This window comes from Octopus sinensis, linkage group LG13, assembly GCF_006345805.1.
Source record: "Octopus sinensis linkage group LG13, ASM634580v1, whole genome shotgun sequence".
Taxonomy (NCBI): domain Eukaryota; kingdom Metazoa; phylum Mollusca; class Cephalopoda; order Octopoda; family Octopodidae; genus Octopus; species Octopus sinensis.
The window spans coordinates 68,994,885-69,018,604 of record NC_043009.1 but is presented as its reverse complement, the minus strand read 5'-3'; the positions used below and the strand labels follow the sequence as shown (position 1 = coordinate 69,018,604).

General features: G+C 37.3%; 1 protein-coding gene and 1 non-coding gene across 2 annotated transcripts in view; both read right to left on the bottom strand.

The window, feature by feature from the left end:
* Positions 1–23,720, bottom strand: part of LOC115218631 (post-GPI attachment to proteins factor 2-like) — a 152,071-nt gene that overhangs the window by 95,559 nt on the left and 32,792 nt on the right. The window lies entirely within an intron of this gene.
* Positions 11,000–11,103, bottom strand: LOC115218724. Its single transcript, XR_003882268.1, has one exon. It is a non-coding gene; the product is annotated as a U6 spliceosomal RNA (small nuclear RNA).

Sequence of the window (23,720 nt, the reverse complement as noted above, 5' to 3'; positions counted from 1 at the left end):
ACAAGTTTTCACTGAAAGAATATTTCCAAAATTTATACGAATTTACCTGAGATCATGTAAGATGCAGAAAACTTAACAAATTAAGAATGGTAAATGTATCAAAACTGAAATTCCAGTGAACGTTGATATTTAACTGATATCATTAATGATTTTATGGTGAGATGCAGAGAAGAGTAAATTTTATTTAAATTGTTAGAGATCGTCATGCTGTATTTTTTGACTACATTTAGTATTGTTAAAGTTTTTCTATTCATTTTTGCTTTTAACTTTAAAAATCAACATTAGAAGAAAAAAAAAATATTACCGAAATTTTTCACTATTGATCAATGATTCTTTTTGTTAACTCATCAGTTCTAAATTTGACTTTCGTAATTTAATCATCATCTCAGTATTTCAAAAAGTTGCACCACCACACAAACACACACACACACTCTCTCTCTCTCTCTCTCTCTCACACACACGCAAACACACCAAAAAAAAAAAAAAAAGAACATGACAACAGGTAAGTAAATAAACATGTAAAAAGAACGCTAAAACACTTGAGACATTCTGTTTGGATTGATGGTAGGATTTCTTTAAAGAATAAACACAAATCCAACATTGCAACATAGAATATTGGTAATCTCTGAGAAAGCTAAACACAATTCTAGAATGTCTCAAAATTGAGACTAAGCTTATTATTCTACCATCCCAACAACCCTGGTTCACCTCTCGGTTAATATCCTTTATACCCACAAATCTGGGAATTATGGCAGAGATCAGGTGAACAACTTCTAATCAGATGTACTCCACCTGTGCTCATTTGTTCTTAATTTAGTGCAAAAAGACACTGATTAGTAGTCATTCAATTAATTATTTAGGATTAGAGAACATTTTTTTTCATTCAAGTATCTAACGGTTGTTATTCTAAATTACTTTTAGAAGAAAACTTTCATTCACATAGCAAACAATTACCATTGCAAACAGAGTTAGAGAATATTTTTCTTTAAAATAACAGATACCATTCTACAATGGCACCGAAAAGAGAAAATCTATTAACAGTTAAAAAAGAAACACTTCAGTTTTTACAGTCAGTAAATGAATACCATATTCTTCAGCAAACAGGTTGAATTTTGCAGACCAAAACTTGCAGGAAAAAAGAAAAGTCAACTTATAAACTTTGGAGAACCAAAAATTCTAAGTGAAATTCAGCAGGATTTGGCAAAATAGTGGCAATGCTTGAATGTTGACACTATATATGTTGTATGGCAAACATTAGCATTTTCTTCATGTGCCTTTTCTGCATATTAAAAGATGAGTTTCTAAGTTAAGATGTTCCTGATACTTATGCAGTCTGTTCTTGAATTTCTTGATTACCTTCAAGTTAAGAACTTCATCAGAGATAATCTACAGACACACGGAAACCTTCAAGTAGTCAGTCAACAAACCTTTTTCTTCAACAGTGGAGTAAGGCTGGCCCCCAACCCATATTCTTCATAGATTGTCCAAAACAGGTGAAGTTGATGTGGTTCATGCTAAAACTTCCGGAAGTTGACACGGGTAGCAAACATATGGGTGAAGGTTGAGTGGTGGGGTGGGAGGGGGGAATGACTAAGGGTAGAGAGATGAGATGAGATGCAGGTGGGATGATGAGGAGTGAGGTAGGTACATCAATTTGTCTAAGATGGTTTAGACAAGAAGAGGAGGCAATTATTGCACAAGAGGTAACGAGAAGAAACATCCAGTTACTGTGAGCGGCCAGTGGTTAATACATTAAACGAATCTTTGTTAATAAGACTAATTGGTCTACTTTTGGTTGTGATTTAGGGGGGTAACAGCAGCAGAAGCAGCAACCAATTATCATCGCATAAGCAGCACTCTATCGCAGATGGCATCACACAAGTTTTACAGAGAATCAACAGTTTTGCATCAATTCTTCAAACTACTTCACTTTCAATCCAAGAGAATGCTTTTATTGTTACCAGGTGCCAGTCAGCAAAGCTGCCAAAGTAGATAGGTCCTGGTAAATTATGGTTCTTAAAATTTGGAACAATTTCCTTTTAAATCTTCTCAGCTTAGTTTGGACTTAAAAAAAAAATAAACAAACAAAAAAGAACACATGTTATTGATATAATTGAGCAGATCTAGAATCAAAGACTTTCCACTTGTGACCACTACATCTTGTTTTCATAAATATATATATATCTAATTGATTACTATTTTTAGCTGTGACCATTCCATCTCATATTCAGATATAGTGAGTCCAGAACCACAATATTCAATGAGTCCCCTTTTTGAAAGCTGGTTGCATATGATTTGAGGGATATTTTGCTACTTTTTCTAGCCGGGTGAGCAACCATGTAGAGGTTCCCTCAGGATTTTTAAGCAGATACTGCAACACATAACCCATTGGCATTCAGATTACTGTCAACTGTAATGCTCGTTTGAATTAATCATGCATTATTTCATACCTTTGAGATTTTGATGAGATTTCGAATGACATTGTAGGCTAGGTGTGAGAAGCTGAATGTGGCCAATATACACATAAAACAGGCAGAGTAATTACAACTGAATTGGTTGGTTCAAATACTAAAGGGTTAAGCAAATTTTCCCATCCTAACATGAACAATACGCGTGACAATGTAGAAAAACTTTCATTCGTTCAGAACATATTTAAGTGTCAATTGAAAGAATTATTATTGGATATTATTCACACCTTGAGAGTATAAAGCAATGTAGATGAAGTGGAATGGTTACAGATGGATATTTTGAACCAGACTCACGAGAAGCTAGTGATTCACTATTTTATGCTGGCGCCACGTAAAAAGCATTCAGTACACTTTGTAACGTGGTTGGTGTTACAAAGGGCATGTAGCCATAGAAACCAAGCCAGGCTCCTGTCAAACCATCCAACTCATGCCAACATAGTAAACAGATGTTAAATGATGATGATGAGAAGGAAACCTGCATTTAAACATTCTAAGACAGATTAACACAATGGCTTAAAACTCTAGAGGGAACCTAAATGTATTTACTTGACCGGCTAGAAACAGCAGCCAAACCACTACCAAATCATATCCATTCAAAAGGGAAAAGAAACATCAAACAATGTGGTTCTTCCAAATTCATTATGTCTGAATAAATGAAATGTTCACAAATGGACTGTCTTAAATCAGAAATGGTCTCGGGGTTAAACAATGGCAATTCTAAGAATAATGCATATACAATTACTCCCAGCTTCCTTCTCTTGTACCTCTGAGCAACTTAAAGATCCATTTTATCCAAAAACCAAAGCTAATAATTGTAGAGGGAAAGAGTAGAGTTGGTTGAACGAAGTCTTAGGATCCAGAAGATGGAGAGGAATTGGTTTAAGTAATTGTTGGTGCCTAAGAATATAATTAGTAAAATCAACGACTGATTGAATGAACTTAAGATCTAAAAGGACTTGCAGCTGGTTGAATCAATTCTGGATATCTAGGGGAAAGAGTAGAGGTGAAGGGTTCAATCCTTTGTAGATTCTGGTGGAACATTTCCATTTGTTTTATCATTTGTTTTCTTTTTATTTTAACAGCATAGAACTTAAGAGCAAAATTCAACACATTTATCAGTTCAGTTCAGTAATGAGAGACTGCAAAATATATACATCATGGGGCTATGTACAAAGCACCCATGTTGGTGCCATGTAAAAAGCATCCATGCTGGTGCCACGAAAAAAGCACCTACGACACTCTGTATAGTGGTTGGCATTAGGAAGGGCGTCTAACGATAGAAACCTTGCCAGAGTAGTCAACAGGAACCTGATGTGGATCTCGGGCTTACCAGTTCCTTCAAACTGTCCAGCTTCTGCCAGCAACCAAAATGGATGCTAAATGATGATGATGACAAAACAACAAAACTTTGACTTCACCATTTCCACCGGCAAGCCAAGTGAGACCATAACCTCGTGGCCTATGCCAGGGGTGTAACCAACCCACTTATGCATACATTTCCTTCATTGGACACTAAACTCTGCTTGCGAAGACCTGTTGAGGCAAGTGAATTCGAAATTGAAGTCAAATTCAATGACTGGTATCCGTGCTAGTGGAGCACTAAGAGCACCATCCGAGTGTGATCGTTGCCAGAGCAGCAAACTGGCTTCTGTGTCAGTAGCACGTAAAAAGCACCATTCGAGCGTTATCGTTACCAGCGTTGCCTTACTGGCACATGAAAAAACATTCAAGCAAGGTCGTTGCCAGTGCCGCTGGACTGGCTCCTGTGCAGGTGGCACGTAAAAAACACCATTTGAACGTAGCCATTACCAGTATTGCCTGACTGGCCCTCATGCTGGTGGCACGTAAAAGCACCCACTACACTCTCGGAGTGGTTGGCATTAGGAAGGGCATCCAGCTGTAGAAACTCTGCCAGATCAGATTGGAGTCTGGTGCAGCCATCTGGTTCGCCAGTCCTCAGTCAAAACATCCAACCCATGCTAGCATGGAAAGCGGACGTTAAACGTTAATGATGATGACTTGGAATTTTAATGTAGAAGCTTACCATTGGAGAGACTGGCAAGTTAAAGGAGGAAGGAGAAGAGGAGGTGAACCAGTGAAGACCTGACAAAGGGCTGTACGAGAAACCCTGACCAAGACGGGTGTCACCTGGTAAGAAGGGTGCAGTTTGGCCCAGATGGGTACCAGTGGGAGAACTCTCATTGCTTGATGTTCTTTGTGCAAATGAAGATAACAACAACACAGCCCCTCTATGGTCAGCTGACTTGTTAGAAATAGCAGATAAATCCCTTAAATCTCATCCAACCATATTAAAAAATGAAGGACACATTAGACAGTGTATTCCTGTACAAACAAAATGTTTGAATGGTTAAAGCTGGAATGTCTTTGATCATTGGTCTAATCAAACAGGGTTGCCCTAGGGTTAATCAACAATAACGATTTGTTTTCAATTATGCTCACTCCATTCTTTCTTTTTATAAAGAGCCAATCCGACGCCTCTGGCAGGACATGATTTTAAAAAATGGATTTCCTCAAGAGAACTAAAGAGTCCAGGTTGTGAGTGAAGTTGTATTTTGTAAGAATTAAAATTAAATTATGAACAAATCAACAGAATATTGTAATGCACCATGATGTCTGCTTCAATAATAACAACATCAAGAAGAAAAATGGGCTTTTTTAAAAAACTGTATATAAATATATGAAAGTATAAAAATAAATGGATTTGTTTGAGTGAAGAAGAATATGAAAAAAATAGGTTTTTTCCCCCTTCAAAACAAAATTAGAGTAAATGTAAGATTAGATTTTCAATATGTTCTGGTTTATTAGCTTACTTCAAGAACTTTACATAATACTCAATGGAAGCCATATAAATGTGTATGAAAGAGAAAAGAAGGAGAGAGAGAGAGAGAGAGAGAAATGAACAGAACTGTGAATGAGGAGAGAGAGAGGGTCAGAAAGTAAAAGAGAAAAGAACGGAAACAGAGAGATAGAAAGAAAGAGGAGAGAGAGAGAGAGAGAGAGAGAGAGAAAGAGACTAATATGCAATATCTGATAAAAGGTTAGTGTAAAAGATACACAGAAACCTGTAAAATATCTCAAGATTTAGGATTGTTTTTGTTGTTTTTTTTAATCAACAGATTTTATTCCTGGTGATGAATCAATAAAAATATATAAGAATAATTTAAGCAAAATATTTTGTGATACAATAACTTAATATGATTTAGTATTGCTGGAGGAAGTAAGCAAATAATGTTATTTGTAACAAATACAGATGCGAACGTGCAGTGATGGCGGCTAATATGGAAGAACGTTTATGTGTGTTGCTGCACTGATATCACTGAATGTTAAACAATATGTCTTGGCACACATTTTTTTGCCTTTGCCTGTCACTGGTTCATTCAATTGTGAGAGATCAAAGCTTCCTCATTGGAAGCTGCTAGGTCAGTGTCTCTCAAACGAGGTTTCCCTGAGAACCGTAGGGTTCTCTGAAAGGTCACCAGGGTTCCTCTACACACAATGGTAAATAGGTTAATTATATGCAAATGTAGTTTTGAGTGGTTTTTGCTCGATTCTATATTCGTAATTGTTATATTGGTTTCAAATTTTGGCACAAGGCCAGTTATTTCAGGGCAGGGGGTAAATCAATTACATCAACCCCACAAGAATGAAAGGCAAAGGCCTCGGTGGAATTTGAACTGAGATCGTAAAGATGGACGAAATGCCGTCAAGCATTTCATCCAGCACGCTGATAGTTCTGCCAGCATGCCACCATTTATAATTTTAATATAAGTTGCAGGTTTAAGACATTGAGCTGGCAGACTCATTAGCATGCCAGGCAAAATGCTCCATGGTTCTGAGTTCAAATTCTGCCAAGGTCAACTTTCGCCTTTCATCCTTTTTGGGGTTGAAAAAATAAGTACCAGCTGCATACTGAGGTCGATATAATCAAATAGCCCACTTCCCTAAAATTGGACATATATTCAACTACATGAATATATATATATATGTGTATATATATATATATATATATTATATATATATATATATATAATATATATATATATATATATATATATATATATATATATGTGTATGTATATATCAATGTCTGTCACCTCACTGCTTCTCAACTGCTGTTGGCTGGTTTACATCTCCGTAACTTAGTGATTCAGCAAAAATGACTGATACAATACATACCAAGCTTAAAAATTGGTATGGGTCGATTTTTTTCATGTAGCACCAGCATGAGTGCTTTTCATGTGGCACCAGCACACAGCATGGAAGAAGGAATTTTCCTTAAATTAAAACTCTTACCGAGTCAGTTTTGTGGAAGCTGTTCTTCGCATGAGATGGAAGCTGTCCTTCATTAAGTTCTATGTTCTCAGGAGTCGAACTCCACACAAAGTCCTCATCCATTGTCAGAAGAAAGAGGAAGGTGGGATGCTATCGATGATGCTTACTGTGGTGAGTGAGTCGTTCCGAACCATTGTTACCGAATTGCTAGTTGGACCATGCGACTTCAGTGTTAAATGTTTTGTTCCCAGACACAATTTATTGGAAAATAATTCTTTGGAAACTCTTCTCCCCCACCCCTCCCCCCATTTCCAATAACACAAATGTTTTTATCATTATTGATTCTGTTTAACCCCGCAGTCAGTCTCGATTCTTTCATCTTTTCTCTTTTACTTGTTTCCATCATTAGACTAAGCCCATGCTGGAGCAATGCTTTGAAGAATTTTAGTAGGACAGATTGACCCGAGTACTAATTATTTTTTAAGCCTGTTACATATTCCACTGGTCTCTTTTGCCAAACTGCTAAGTTACAGGGACATAAACACACCAACACTGGTCGTCAAATAGTGGTGAGGGACACATACACACACACATGATGGGCTTCTTTCAGTTTCCATCTACTGAGTCCACTTGCAAGGCTTTGGTCAGCCCAAGGCTATAGTAGAAGACACTTGCCCAAGATGCCATGCAGTAAGACTGAACCCAGAACCATGAGATTGGGGATATTCCACCTGTGGCCAACCCATCTTTTTATGTACCTAGGAGTATGTTGTCCAATGTGCCTTGTATGGGTTCTGTGACAAAGTAAAGAAATAGTTGAATACTGCCCACAGAAGGGATTTCAATGACTAACGAGGGAGCCTCCAAGCATACAATTGTTAGAAAGAGCAGCCAAATCGTCCTTAAATCCCACTCCACCAGAATCATTTTAAATGAAGGATTCACTGAGCAATAGAGACCAAGATGTATGAAAAAATCTTGGATGGTCACAACTGGAATGTTTCTGATCATAGGCTTGCTCAGTTAAGGTTAACTTGGTAGCTAGACAACAAAAACTACAACATCAACACCAACACCACCACCACCAACAACAATAACATTAATAACAACAACAGCACAAACAACAACAACATCAATGCTCCAATTGTGAGCAGTGATTAATGGACAAAACTGAAAGGTTTGTGCATTTCATTGATTTATTTTAACTTTAAAGAAAGTAAAGTGGATGGAAATGGTCAGGTATTGTATTAAATGGCTGTGGATGTTGTTGTTGATATTGTTTTCTTTAAACCTAAGTCAACATTGGGTAAATATTGACGTAATATATAATGAACATGTGGAGGCACATGGCCTAGTGGTTAGAGCAGCGGACTCATGGTCGAGGGATCGCGGGTTCGAATCTCAGACCGGGCAATGTGTGTGTTTATGAGCGAAACACCTAAGCTCCACGTGGCTCTGGCAGAAGGTAATGGTGAGCTTCTGCTGACTCTTTCGCCACAACTTTCTCTCACTCTTTCCTCCTGCATCTTGCAGCTCACCTGCGATGGACCGGCGTCCCGTCCAGGTGGGGAACCTATACGCCAAGGAAACCGGCCTTTATGAGCCAGGCATGGTTCGAGAAGGAACAAACAATATAACGAACATACTCCGTCCCTGCCATTTAAATGAACTTTATACCAAGTACAAAGGCAAATGGTTAAATGGTTAGTGTATTCAGCTCCTGAGTTCTATATCTCACAAAGCATTGTGCTCTTGAGCAAGAAACTTTATTTCATGTTGATCCACTGCACAGCACCTTGGGCAAGTTTCCTCCACCACAGCCTTAAGACAATCAATGCTGTGGAAGCCCATGGTATAAGTTTGTATTTGTGAATACCTATTTCTTTACTACCCACAAGGGGCTAAACACAGAGAGGACAAACAAGGACAAATGGATTAAGTCTATTATATCGACCCCAGTGCGTAACTGGTACTTATTTCATTGACCCCGAAAGGATGAAAGGCAAAGTCGACCTTGGCGGAATTTGAACTCAGAACGTAGCGGCAGACGAAATACCGCTAAGCATTTCGCCCGTGTGCTAACGATTCTGCCAGCTCCTCGCCGCCTTTATTTTTGTATTTGTGAATACCATCATGATTAACTAGTGGTGTTTGTATTTCCAAAGGGGGCAGAATAAATCCCTAAATGAATTCATTCAGCCATTTAATAAACAGTGTGGCTTAATAGTTAGGGTGTTCAGTTCGTGATTGTAATATCAGGAGTTCAATTCCCAGCAGTGGGTTGTGTCCTTGAACAAGACACTTTATTTCATGTCACTCCAGTCCACTCAGCTGCTAAAAACGAGTTGTACCCGTATTTCAAAGGGGCTAGCCTTGTCGCATTCTGGGCCATGCTGAGTCTTCACTCATCGTAGTGACTAACCAGAGAATGAGCTAACAAGAGCTTTTACGCAGTCTCTCAACCTGCTAAAAATAGAAGCTAAATCACCCTCAAATCAAATTTTTAATGCAAACCAAGGAACACTATATGTGCAAAAACTAAAAAATTTTTTTATTTAAATATCTTCTTTGATAGAATGCCTTTGATGATAGGTCTGCTTCATCTGAGCTGGCAGTTAAACAAGTTAGAAGAGGAAGTGCCACCAAATTCCTGGCTTTTGGTGGGGTTTCATTAGCTTGTATTATGAATTACAAGCAGATATTGTACCAAAATAACATTTTGGCAACATTTCCATTTTCCTCTGCAGATGTTATGCTGGCCTCCCAACTCCCTGGGCAAGTTACTCAACTCAACACTTCTAGCATATGAAATTCAAGCCTAATTAAAAGCAATTATGTTAACACACGGCCTTATTTCTTTATTCGTTTATTTTGCTTTATTTCTATATTGATTGCCCGATTGATCTGTTATTGACCATTTCTTTTTGATCTGATGGATCAACCAGGCAGCCAACTAAACCAACCGGCCAGCCAGCCAACCGACCGACCGACCGACGCTGAGAGGGGGACTAAGAAAGCTCGGAAAGCTCTTTTCTACTTTTCCTCCACCACTGTTACGCATGTTTGTGGTGTGTATGTGTGTGTGTCTGTACGTATATATCATCATCATTTAATACCCATTTTCTATGCTGGTATGGATAGGATAGTTCATATTTGTGTGTGTGTGTGTGTGTAGATAGGTAGGGATATAGATAGATATCAGATAGATAGATAGATAGATAGATAGATAGATAGATAGATATCATATAGATAGATAGACAGACAGACAGACAGATATCATATAGATAGATAGGTAGATAGATAGATATCAGATAGATATATAGATAGATATCATATAGATAGATAGATAGACAGATAGATAGATAGATAGATATCATATAGATAGACAGATAGATAGATAGATAGATATCATATAGATAGACAGATAGAAAGATAGATAGACAGACAGATATACACAAATGATATGTGGCTGGAAGGCAGCACAAGGCCAAACAGAGGTGGGTATCAATGAAATGGAAGGGGTAAAGGAGTCCATCTCTTTAGGGCACTCAGTGGGTATGTGTTGGTATAGGGATGTTGAAGTCTCAAAGAGAATAAGGGTAAGATGGAAGGCATTTAACTCAATAAAAGATGCACTCAAAATAAAGCTAGACAACACCCTGCACACCAGACTCTTCAACAGCATCATCATACTAGATGTGCTCTTGTGCAAAAGTGAGACATGGGCTGCTACGAAGAGGGAAGAACATTGATTGGCTACGACAGAAAGGGCCATGGAAAGATGTTTGCTAGGAATATCATTGGTGGGAGTATATTTGGAAGGAAATCATTCGAGAATGGAACAGAGTGAAGGACGTGATTGCAGAGAACTGAAAGCACCCCCCCCCCACACACACACACAACAGCCTGCCACAGTTTCCACTCACCAAATTCATTCAGAAGCCATTGGTTGACCTGGGGCTATCGTAAAAGACACTTGCCCCAAAGCACACAGCCATGACTCTGCTCAACCTGACCCTTAACTTATAAGGGTATAAAACAAATACTTGATATAAATTGTGATTTGTGTGTGATCTGTATCAAAGAATGAAACATGCCCTTAACGCGTATGCAGTCTGTATCAAATGGGTTTCAATGAAATTTCTTTCCAGCTGTTATTTAGATCAAAATAATAGAATCTATGAATTTTCAGGCAATTTCATTCACTAGAAAAATTTTGGCACAAATGGGTTAAAATGTAAAATATGGAATATTTCACAAATTTGCAGGTCATCCTCGCATGCAACGTCATCCTAATCTTCACTGTATCATTCCAACTGAAGCATATGTAGTGCCAAAGCAAGTGTGTGTGTGTGTGTGTGTGTGTATTAATTATAAATATTCAATAGAAGCTAGGCAGATGAATATGTAGGATGCCAGAAATGGTTAGGTACAGTGAGACAAACAACAATGAAAGTATCACATGTTGGTAAGATACTGTAGATATGTAAGTATCAAATCCAATTCAAACCCTGCTATTAGTCTTTATCTGTATTCCATTATATGGGTGAGCAACAATGTAAAATATACTCGTATTTGCTGGTGGGTATACATAAATCTCTGCGTAGTGTGTGGCCGCAGACAGATGAAATCTACTCACAAGGCTCTGGGCAGCCAGGGACTATAGCTGATGACACTTGTCCAAGGTGACATGCTTGGGTTCAGTCTTGGGACTGAAAATATTACCTGGCTTAGAAGCAGATAAGAGATCAGAAGAGCACCGGACACAGAAAATCTTCCTCAATGAATTACATTCAGCCCTTGGAAACATGGAAAAGTAGGCATTAAATGATGATGATACATATATATATATATATATATATATATAATATATATATATATTATATATATATATATATATATATATATATATGTATGTATACACATGAATGCACATATTTATACATGTGAAGGGCATGGCATTAGGAAGGGCATCTAACCAAAGCAGACAACCCATGCTAACGTGTAAAGAAGACATTAACCCTTTCGTTACCAACCCGGCTGAAACCAGCTCTGGCTCTGTAATACAAATGTCTTGTTTTCATAAGTTTTGAATAAAAATCTTCCACCAAACCTTAGTCACAATTTATTTTCCTAACACTACCTGAATGATAACTAAGTTATTTTACTAAATTCTTTGTCATATTTAACATAATTGAAAGAAACACAGAACGTCTCAACAGAAATATGGTAACAAAAGGGTTAAATGATGATTTATGTATATCTAGAGATTTTGATTCTGAGCAGGTACCTTACAAATACTCTGATATAATCCAGGTTCTGACTCACCACATTGAATGACAGAATGCAACTGCATATTGAAGATATTATAAACAAGGACGGAGAATCGTAAATCCTTCAAAATTTGTTTATTACAGTATTATATGCAATAGATCCACATTAAAAGATTTAATGTGAATGCATTGCATACAATATTTCACTAAACAAGTTCTCAACGATGTACAGTTCTCCGTTCTTGTTTATGATGTCTTTTGTATGTATGTGTCATAACAAAAGTCATTCACATTAGTAACTCAACCCCTCTCCTCTCCTCTCTCCACCTCTATAAATATTCCCAGATAACTAAGAACAATAATGGAATGATATGGAGCAATATGGAACAATGAAACTCACTTATCCAAGACAACACTCTTTTCACTCTTCATAACGAAAAAGAAAAAAAACCAGAAGAGTAAACAAACAAACAAAAAACCCTAGGAAATAAAACTTGTGCCAAGGGCGACAATATAACCATTCTTGGAGGCTTCAATAAACAATATATTCCATATACATATTTTTCTTAGGTTCTTTTTTTAAATAAAAGAATTCCCAGAGAAATTTAAAAACATGAAAAGAATGGAATTTTCCTGAAAGATGGAATATATTGAAACACTTTGAGAAAAGTGATGAAAAAATGGAAGATGTTATACAATTTCCAAGAAGCAGAATGAGTTGTATGAGGGGCAAGGGGGTTGAGGTGTGGGTTTTGTGGGGGTCTGGGAGGGCTTGTCAGTGTTTAGTTCAGAATCAATATCTCAACAAACAAACTATACATCACTGCCTTATATATATATGTATATATATATATATATATATATATTATATATATATATATATATGTATGTATACACATGAATGCACATATTTATACATGTGAAGGGCATGGCATTAGGAAGGGCATCTAACCAAAGCAGACAACCCATGCTAACGTGTAAAGAAGACATTAACCCTTTCGTTACCAACCCGGCTGAAACCAGCTCTGGCTCTGTAATACAAATGTCTTGTTTTCATAAGTTTTGAATAAAAATCTTCCACCAAACCTTAGTCACAATTTATTTTCCTAACACTACCTGAATGATAACTAAGTTATTTTACTAAATTCTTTGTCATATTTAACATAATTGAAAGAAACACAGAACGTCTCAACAGAAATATGGTAACAAAAGGGTTAAATGATGATTTATGTATATCTAGAGATTTTGATTCTGAGCAGGTACCTTACAAATACTCTGATATAATCCAGGTTCTGACTCACCACATTGAATGACAGAATGCAACTGCATATTGAAGATATTATAAACAAGGACGGAGAATCGTAAATCCTTCAAAATTTGTTTATTACAGTATTATATGCAATAGATCCACATTAAAAGATTTAATGTGAATGCATTGCATACAATATTTCACTAAACAAGTTCTCAACGATGTACAGTTCTCCGTTCTTGTTTATGATGTCTTTTGTATGTATGTGTCATAACAAAAGTCATTCACATTAGTAACTCAACCCCTCTCCTCTCCTCTCTCCACCTCTATAAATATTCCCAGATAACTAAGAACAATAATGGAATGATATGGAGCAATATGGAACAATGAAACTCACTTATCCAAGACAACACTCTTTTCACTCTTCATAACGAAAAAGAAAAAAAACCAGAAGAGTAAACAAACAAACAAAAAACCCTAGGAAATAAAACTTGTGCCAAGGGCGACAATATAACCATTCTTGGAGGCTTCAATAAACAATATATTCCATATACATATTTTTCTTAGGTTCTTTTTTTAAATAAAAGAATTCCCAGAGAAATTTAAAAACATGAAAAGAATGGAATTTTCCTGAAAGATGGAATATATTGAAACACTTTGAGAAAAGTGATGAAAAAATGGAAGATGTTATACAATTTCCAAGAAGCAGAATGAGTTGTATGAGGGGCAAGGGGGTTGAGGTGTGGGTTTTGTGGGGGTCTGGGAGGGCTTGTCAGTGTTTAGTTCAGAATCAATATCTCAACAAACAAACTATACATCACTGCCTTATATATATATGTATATATATATATATATATATATATATATATATACACACACACACACACAAACACATTCCTATGCTGACATACACATCCAGATATTTATTTATATATATAATCATACATCCGTATATATGTATATATACATCTATATAACAAATATACATACATAAATATACATACAAACATACATATATACACATACAAGCAAGCACAAATTTATATGTATACAAATACATAGAACCACACATCTACAGTTATATATATCTATCAACACACATTCAAAAATATACACACTTGCATACACACACACACATGTATACACCCATCCTTTGTACACATATATACTGTATTTATTGACCAGCTTTGTGGAAAAGTTGTAATAAAGATATATAAATAAAATTTCTTGCTGAAGAACAATTGATTCCTGTACATGGTAGAACGGTAAAGTAATCTAGAGCAGAGCCAACAACAGCGCTATACAAGAGATTCCTATTTCAAACTTAGCACTTGTAAACAGAAAGATCAATTGGTAATCCAAAAATTCCATAGTTGAGTATTGGTGGAATATGTTCTCCAGCATGTTTACACCGTTCTAAATATATCCAACATCCTGTAGTTTACATAGAGTACAAATAGACGCAGGCATCGCTTTGCAATCACATGGTTATGGATCCAACTCCAAATGTGCAGTCGTAGTAAAACTGTGAGCAAATGTCTTCTAAAAGAACCCCAGGCTAACCATTGCCTTGGGAGTTGATTTCGTAGAAAGGAACTGCAGAAAGCCCATAACACACACACACATATTCCCCTAACAAGTTCCTCTCTCTATTTCTGTTCACTCACTACATTCCCCTCCCACTTTCCTTTCACAATCTTGTAAACTTCTGGGGCCCATTCACCCTACCCAATCCTCGGGTCCACTTTACTTGTATATGTCTTCCTACAACTTGTCCGTATCCTGCCATCACATTTTCACCATCTTCTCTCTCCCCAACTGAGGTATTCATGCATTTCTTTTACTGCAAGACATAGGATGTCTGCCCCTCAATTTATACTCTAACCCAGGGGGTTTCCAAAGTGATTGATATCGACCCGTGATAATAATTAAGTAGATGTGCATTTATTGACCCCTTATTATTATTTATTTATTCTCTTGTACATGGCTGGGGTCGATCAGGGGTCAAAGATTCCATGAAGGGGTTGATGTTCTAAAAACTTTGGGGACCTCTGCTCTAACCCCTCATCACCTAGCACACAGCCACCTCCCTAAATACTTTTCCCTAACTCAGTTAGGGGTCTTTGTCTTGCAAGTTGTTTTGTGACCCCACTGCTGTTGTTGCCAGGTAAAAAGCACCCAGTCCACACTCCGTAAAGTTGTTAACACTAAGAAGGGCATCTAGTTATAGAAACCCTGTCAAAACAGACAGCAGAGCTTGGAGGGGTCGTCTGACTTGCCAGTGCTTGACAAACCATCCAACCCATGCCAGTATGAAATGAGGACATTAAATGCTGCTGCTGATAAAATATATACATGAGAGAGATAGAGAGAGAGAGAGAAAGAGAGAATCATAGAACTCAACTAATGAGTTATGATAAAGAGCTAAAATTGGAGGAAATTTATGTTTAAAATGAGTGGATTACAGCAATGGAATTATAATAGAAAAAGACTTTGAGATTTAGTGTTGCCAAATACCCAGACCCACATCAGTTGGACTATTTCGTGCTTAATCAAAAGCAGTCTACAAATTATAAACTATGCTATTTTCACAGATTGAAGAATATTTCAGACACCACACTTCAATGTATTCTGTACAATTGCAGCATAATAACGGTATTTCAAAGGTTGTTGTTTAGTTTCAGTCAGTTGTGTTCAAATAGTTCTATGATCAAAGTGTGGCTATCGTGACCATCACATTTAAATTTCAGACTAAATAGGTCTTTACTTTTTCAAAGAAAGCATGGTGCCGTTTGAGATGGTAAACTACTCTCTGAGATGAATATTGGACTTTAATTCTAATGAGTTGAGCAACCATTTAGCACAAGTGGGGGGGAGTCCCTTCACACACCTGTCTTTCGCCCAAATTTGAAACTACAGCTGATGATGAAATCCTCAAAGAAAAATAATGGTTTAATCCTTCAGACTAACACAGTAATGAAATCTAAGCCACACACCAATTAACATGCAAAATTAAAGATTCACTAGTTTTCCTCAGTACAGATGTACTCCACACATTCTCCTCATACTAAACAGGTTCTTCACACTTGACAAAAGAAGTTTCCTCGAAGCTGCAGCGCTTAAGTGGTTTTTGTGATGAATTGAGCTTCATACAACAAATGGCAAGTGAAAAGTAAGGAATGAAGAAGTGTGAGAGGGAAGAATTAATAACAGGAGGTTTTCTTTTCTTTCTTTTTCTTGCACAAAATATAGCATATTTCCATTAAAATACTATTTAAAGAATAAAATTGAATCCTGAATGAAATATTTAGAGAGTATTGTGTAAGAAGATGTGTGTGGAGGCTAAATTTAAAAATTCTGCAGAGCAGAAATGAAATGTAAAAATGAGAAGTCAGGCTCTATTGTTTGAGAAGAGCCTCTATGAAGTAGTTAAAACTTGCTAGATATAATAGTCAAGTCTCTTTCAAATCAAATTCTATTGTCTTAGAAAGAAAAGGAAAATGTTGGATAATGTAATCCTTAAATATATTTGAAAATCTCTAAAGTTGTATATTCCTGTCTAGCCAATGTGTATGGTTCATCTCCACTGGTCAATTCCGATTTTGTTCCATGTTAACTACCATCCAACCACTCTCTTAAGTTATCCCAGCTAGAACTGAAATACTGTAGCATGGCACCACATTACTGCTGAAGTTTTCCTTAAAGACATCAACCTTCAGAAATTTAATCTGAACATCAACCGTGCCAAGCTTGCCGATCTGGAAAAGGATGCTTATTTGACCCCCACCATTTTTTTTTCCTTGGCTAAATAATTCTAATTTTGGCACAAAGCCAGTAATTTTGAGGGGAGATTCAAGTTTGCTATATCACCCCCATTATTTGACTGGTACTTCATTTTTATCAACCCCATAAGAATGAAAAGTAAAGTTGACTTTGGTAGGAGTCGCACTGAGGAGTCTAGGATATTTACCCCCACCCCCATGGACAATAACTACCCCCACAAGACAATTACCCACTGACAACAACAGATGATTTAAAACTTCTTAATATATTGGAGAGGGGGTAATTAAACAAGGGGAGTAATTGTCCTAGGGGATAGTTGTTGTCAGGGGCAATTGTCCTATTGGTGTGGTGTGTGTGTGTGGTGGGGCAGTAATTATCCTAGGCAAGTAATTGTCCTGATACAGAACTGAGAATGTAAAGAGTCATAAGAAATGTTACTAAGCATTTTGTCCATCTTGTTATCAATTTTGCTAGCTCGCCATCTTGACTAAATAATAATTTATAATCATATACAACCAATAAAAATTTGACTACCATACTAATCATACCAAGAATATTGGTGAAAAATTATCTTTATAAAACTGTACATTTGCTGGCAGCAATCAGAAACAAAATGAAAATTTAAAAAATAAGGTAAACTTACTGACAGTGAGATTTAGTATAAGAATAGAGCAATGCCATGATCAGCTTTTGGTAATATTTTGTGTGAATGGCAGATAAAACAGATTTTAACTATAAATCAAGTTGTCAATAAGTTTAATATTACCAAAACAAGTCAATAACCGTAAATACATGGAAGAACCACAGCTGGTGAAGACATTTGAATGTTGATAGACAATAGTTTGTAGTTTGTGAGCCAAACTAGTCGGAAGGGCACGTAACTCTTGAACACTCAATTCAAAGAATATACAAATCAATACAACTGGGAGACATAAAGGGAAAGAGATCACTGCTACAAGCAACAGGAGCACTAGAAACATTAACCCCTTCAACATTTAAACTAGCCATACCTGAAAATAGAAATAATATATTTCTAAATCTCTCAGAGAGATTTATGCAGTATCAGCACGATAAAGTGATGGTATGTTGTCAGCTTAACGTGACAGTCCAATGAAAGGGAAGAATGCTACTGTTATTTAACCCTAGGAAACACCGTTTCCTGTGTCCTTATATCAGGCTCAAATAATCTGTTTTTATGTTCAAAACATACCTACACTACAAAGCCATTCTTAAAGTAACCCATTCTTTCATGGAAATCTTGTAGCTACAAGATAACGCATGGTTAATTCAAAACACTGAGAGTAAATAAGCATTTGACAGAGTAATCCGAAGGGTTAATGACTGATGTGTCAGCACCCAAAATCCCCCAGTCTCATTCCATCGTCTCGTTATTACTCTAAGAGATGCTGATGATGATAGACACAATTACAAAGCCACCAATGAAAGTAATAATGTTGGTGACAATATTCATGGCAGAGGCAGAAGCGACAGCCACGGCAGATACCAATCATGGTAACAGCTAACCATTTAGCTACCATCTCAGTATATTTTACCTGCTGTTGATTGAACACCTAGGATAATCCTTCACCATCATCATCATTTAACATCCATTTTCCATGCTGGCATGAGTTGGACAGCTTGACAGGAAACGGCAAGGCCAGTGGCCACACCAGGATCCATTGTCTGTTTTGGCTTGGTTTCTACAGCTGGATGACCCTCCTAATGCTGACCACACCACAGAGTATACTGGGTACTTTTTATGTAGTGCCATCACAGGTGCTTTTTAAGTGGTACCAGCACCTTAAAAAGCACCTTGTTAGTTTAGACATGATCTATCAAATACACACACTCACTCACATATATACATACATGAGTATGCCCAGATATGCAACTATGTGCATGAAAATACATACATAAAACAAAACATACAAATCTGCACATATACATACATACATACAAAAATACCGTTGTTGATGCTGTTGAAATTCCCATGAAGGAGCCTTGGAGCTAGGTTAGAAACCAGCTCTTTCTCTATTGGCAAGAAATCTCTATATGTATAAAAGGCAAAATGTCTATCTGTGTGTGTGTGTGTGCGCGCGCGTGCGCATGTCCTTTATACAAATCCACAATTTTTCAGTTAGAGGGCTCGCACTTTCTATGGTCATTCAAAACCGTCCAAGGGTGGTCGTGTACATCTTTACATTTCCCCAGTCACCCCGCAAAGCCAATTAAAAATCAATAGAAGTGACTTTTTTGTGAATTTTCTATCCAAAACCCAATCAAAATACCCCAAACTTGATACGCTAATTGAATGCCAGCTAGCTGTATGTGATTGGTCGGAGATTTGGACAGTACTCACGTGTATGTGTGCACGCACGCAGCTGTATATGCATGAATTGGTACTATGACCCGGCGTTGCTTGGTCATAGTGCTAGTCTTGAAATAAAACTAAACAATGACAAACATACATAGTAAATAAAAAAAGATTAAACACAACAAGAAAAAAAAAACGTGAGGATGTGGTACATGCAAAGTATCAGCAGATGCTCGAGAAAAGAAAGAAAAATAGTTTTCGTTTCTAGCAAAGCTCTTTGTCAGAGTGAAGTAATAATCCCCAACGACCAAACATCTTTTCACAAAAGAACGGAATCGAAGGACAGTATTTACATGATGGCAACATTCTTCTACAACTCTCAGGTCATGTCAAGGACCATGCATGCATACATTCACGTACACTTACATATATACATATCAATATATGACAGGCTTCTTTCAGTTTCCATCTATTGCATCCACTCACAAGTCTTTGATCGGCCTAGGGCTATGGTGCCATGGAGAGAGACTGAACTCAAGACCACATGTTTGGGAAACAAATTGCTGACCACAAAGCCACACCTTCATACACATGACAAATAGGGAGCAAATAAACAAACCTTCACACATATGACTGACCTTACAATTTGGGTCCTCAACAAAAAAACAAAACAAAAAAACAAATGCAGAGCAGTAACTGTTCACACCCAAAGAATGTGGACAGTAATTAAAATTCTAAAATAAATATAATTTGTCCTAAATTATTCAGCCATTGGTGTTGGATAATATTACAGAAAACAAATTTCTTAATCCTTTCTTAACTCCCTACTGTTTGTGGGCCTTTTTGTGCCATACATACATTCATGCCCGTGTGTGTATGGAGTGGAGGTCACCAGCCCTGATTAACTAGGCTTATGGCCAAAGCATTCCAGATATGATGATCTTGTCTGTCATTCTTCAGGTTCATCATTCCACTTCCTTTTTCTTTTTCTTTCTTTCTTTTTTTTAAGCCAGTAAAGCGTTATTGATACAAAGAGAATTGGCTATTTTGAGTAAGTTGATTGACCACGAAATGGGTTTATTTGTTGGTGCATGAGTTTGTGGGGGTTGGAAGAGGTTCTTCTTGAAAGTACATTCTCTTCAGAAATACTATCTGCATTATTCTAATAGATCTTAGAGAAAACTAAACAGGTTCTTCTTGCCAAATAGGACTGATGCTTAGCCAACTTTAAAGCTATTAATGCTAAGTAATTAATTTTTGGAATTACACACACTTCAGAAGAAAGTTTCACATCAGATTGGAGAAGAGCAAGGAAATAGGATTTTAAAAACATTATTCACAGGTTTTTGTTGGTGGTGTTTTTGTTTTGTCTGTTTTTTTTTTCTTTTATAATTTGATTAGTTTTCATCTCATTTAATACACAAAATATTTGATGAGGAGAGAGGAAGGGAGAGAGAGAAAGTGATAGTAAGAAGAAGAGACAAAGAGAAAGGGAATGCCTTAAAGAGAAAGAGAGTCACGCTAGAAAGAGATAGAAGGAAGGAGAGTGAGAGAGAAAGCCTGAAGGTAAAAGAAAAAGCAACTTTGGTAAAACTTAGACAATTATGGAACCTTGGAAGTTATAATGGAACAAATTTTGATTCATTTATTTTTTTTAAAAACATAATCAAGTTTAAGTAGTCCACTTTGTAATCCCATGGCTTCAGGTTCAATCTCCATTTATTTCCTATCCTGAGCACATGTCTTCCATAGAGTTGAGTTGACCAATTAATGCATCAGCACCGCAACTGCAGAAGCCCATTGCATATGCGTATGTATGACAGTGTGTGTGTGTGAGCGTGTATTTGTGTGTGTGTGTGTGTGTGTGTGCATGTGTGTGCATGCGCCCGCACACCAGTGGTAATTGGTATGTACTATATTTTCCAGCATAGGAGTCTGATTCTTCAGAGCGAAATTTACAGCCAAAGACAGAAGGCAGGTTGACTTCTACACCAAGATGGCTTTGGAGAACCAAAAGTTCTATGGAAAAATAGTGGTCGTGTTTGAATGCTTACACGATATGCTATGGTTAACGTGTGTGCCAGAAAATACATAACGGTTTCTGGTAAGAAGTGACTTGAAAAGCCAAACACAAAATAAGAGCAATGCTAAATGAAAGCAACAACATCCTTTCCATTCCATGACTCCCATCACTCACAGCACAAACACACACACACTCTCCCTCCCTCCCTATCTCACTTTCTCCTGGGTTACTTCTTTTTTTTTTTTCTACTCCAGGCACAAAGCCCGAAATTTTGGGGGAGGGGGGCAGTCAATAAGATCGACCCCAGTACATGACTGGTACTTAATTTATCGACCCCAAAAAGGATGAAAGGCAAAGTCGACCTCGGTGGAATTTGAACTCAGAACATAAAGAAGTGAAATACCGCTAGGCATTTCGCCTGGCGTGCTAACGTTTCTGCCAGCTCGCCGCCTTTCCTGGGTTACTTCTGTTGCCACCCAACGCCTCCTCCTCTTAACTTTACCTCACTGCCCACTCACACACCTCTACAATATCCTTTAGCCTTTCTTTTCTTCACTATACTCCCTCCACCTCACCTACCCTCATCCCACCACCCTTTCCAACACTCAGCTCAACTACACTTTCTCCATTATCTTTCCCCCCCCCCCGATTCCTCAACACCCATTCTCTCCTTTACTCCTTTGGCCTCCACCACCCCCACACACACAACCCCCACCCCACACACACTCACATTTGCCCAAACTTGCCCTAATACAGAAGAATAGTCCTACACCTCCAACACAATCCAACGTTTCACCTCTCCACTATCTGGCCTCTCACACATACCCTACAATGTCATTCCAAAAATAAACAATCACAGTGATATCTTCAAGCTACAAGACAATGCATGATTAATTAAAAAACCAATGTAAATAAACGAGCGTTACATTTGGCAGAGTAATTCGAATGTCACTTTCCGTTTTCACACAAATTCAGCATGCGAACTGCATTAAGGGTACACCTGTCTGTGGTGTATTCAGCCACTAATGCATTAATTTCACATGTAGAAATTCAGTTAGTCAAACAAATGAATGCTCATTATTGAGACGAACAGAGAATTCGCTGCTATTTTTGCTTTGTGACTGCTTTACCATACAGTCACAGGATTCAAAGCGACATATTGTTCTTAATACCAAACTGGCATAACAGCTTTCTTGTGCTTAAAAAAAAATTTTTTTCAGCTTTTGAATCTTTGACAATAAAAGAAATTAAAAAGCCATTTTATATTTATTTTAGATTTTCATTTTTACAACAAAAAAAAACAAAAAACAAATTCTTCTCAGATTAATTTTCTTTTGTATGTATTTATTATATAAATTTATTATTTTGCTTTGTAGATACAATGCCATTGGCTGAGCTGAACAACCAAGATGTCAGGACCAGCTGGTTAGACCAGAATAGAGAGAGAGAGAGAGAGAGAGAAAGAAGAAATTAGAAGACTTTTTTTTTTCCTTTTGATATTGAAAGAAGCTCGTTTGTGTGCCAGGATGGAACAAAATCCTTTTCTTAAACACCAACAATGACTTATATGACCAGTTCTATTCCCCCCACCCCGTTTACATTCCACCCGGCTTCTTGAAGATTTTTCCACCTACACAGATCAGTGACTAGATTTTATTGGTGCAAGAAGAATTAAGTTCTTTGGTAAAGTAGAATGGGAATTTACAAGTTGGCCCATAATATTTTTACACCACTGCTGAAGAGCCAACAGCAAACTTCTACCGGGTTCCTTGATCTGTTAAAAACAGCACTCAAATTCCCTCTGTTCAAAATCTTTCATCTTAAAACAGGAAGTCTCAGATAAACAAACAGGATGGTCATGGCCAGAATTCCTTTCACCAGCCCCAGGGTTAACTAACAGCAACTTTTCATTAAAATATGGATAGATGTGGCTGTGGGGTAAAAACATGTGCTCCCAACCACATGGTTCAGGGTTCAGTCTCACTATGTGGCACCTTGGGCAAGTGTCTTCTATGATAGCCTAGGGCCAACCAAAGTCTTCTGAGAAGATTTAGTAGATGGAAACTGAAAGAATCCAAGTGTGTGCGTGTATGTGTGTGTTTGTCCTCCATCACTGTTTGACAGCTGGTGTTGGTTTTTTCTATGTCCCTGTAACTTAGTGGTTTGGCAAAAGAGACTGATGGAATAAGCACCAGACTTTAAAAAAATAAGTACTGAGGTTAATTTATTCAACTAAACCCATCCAGGCACTGCCCCAGCATGGCCACAGTCCAATGACTGAAGCAAACTAAAAGATCAAGTGAAAATAGTCACAACT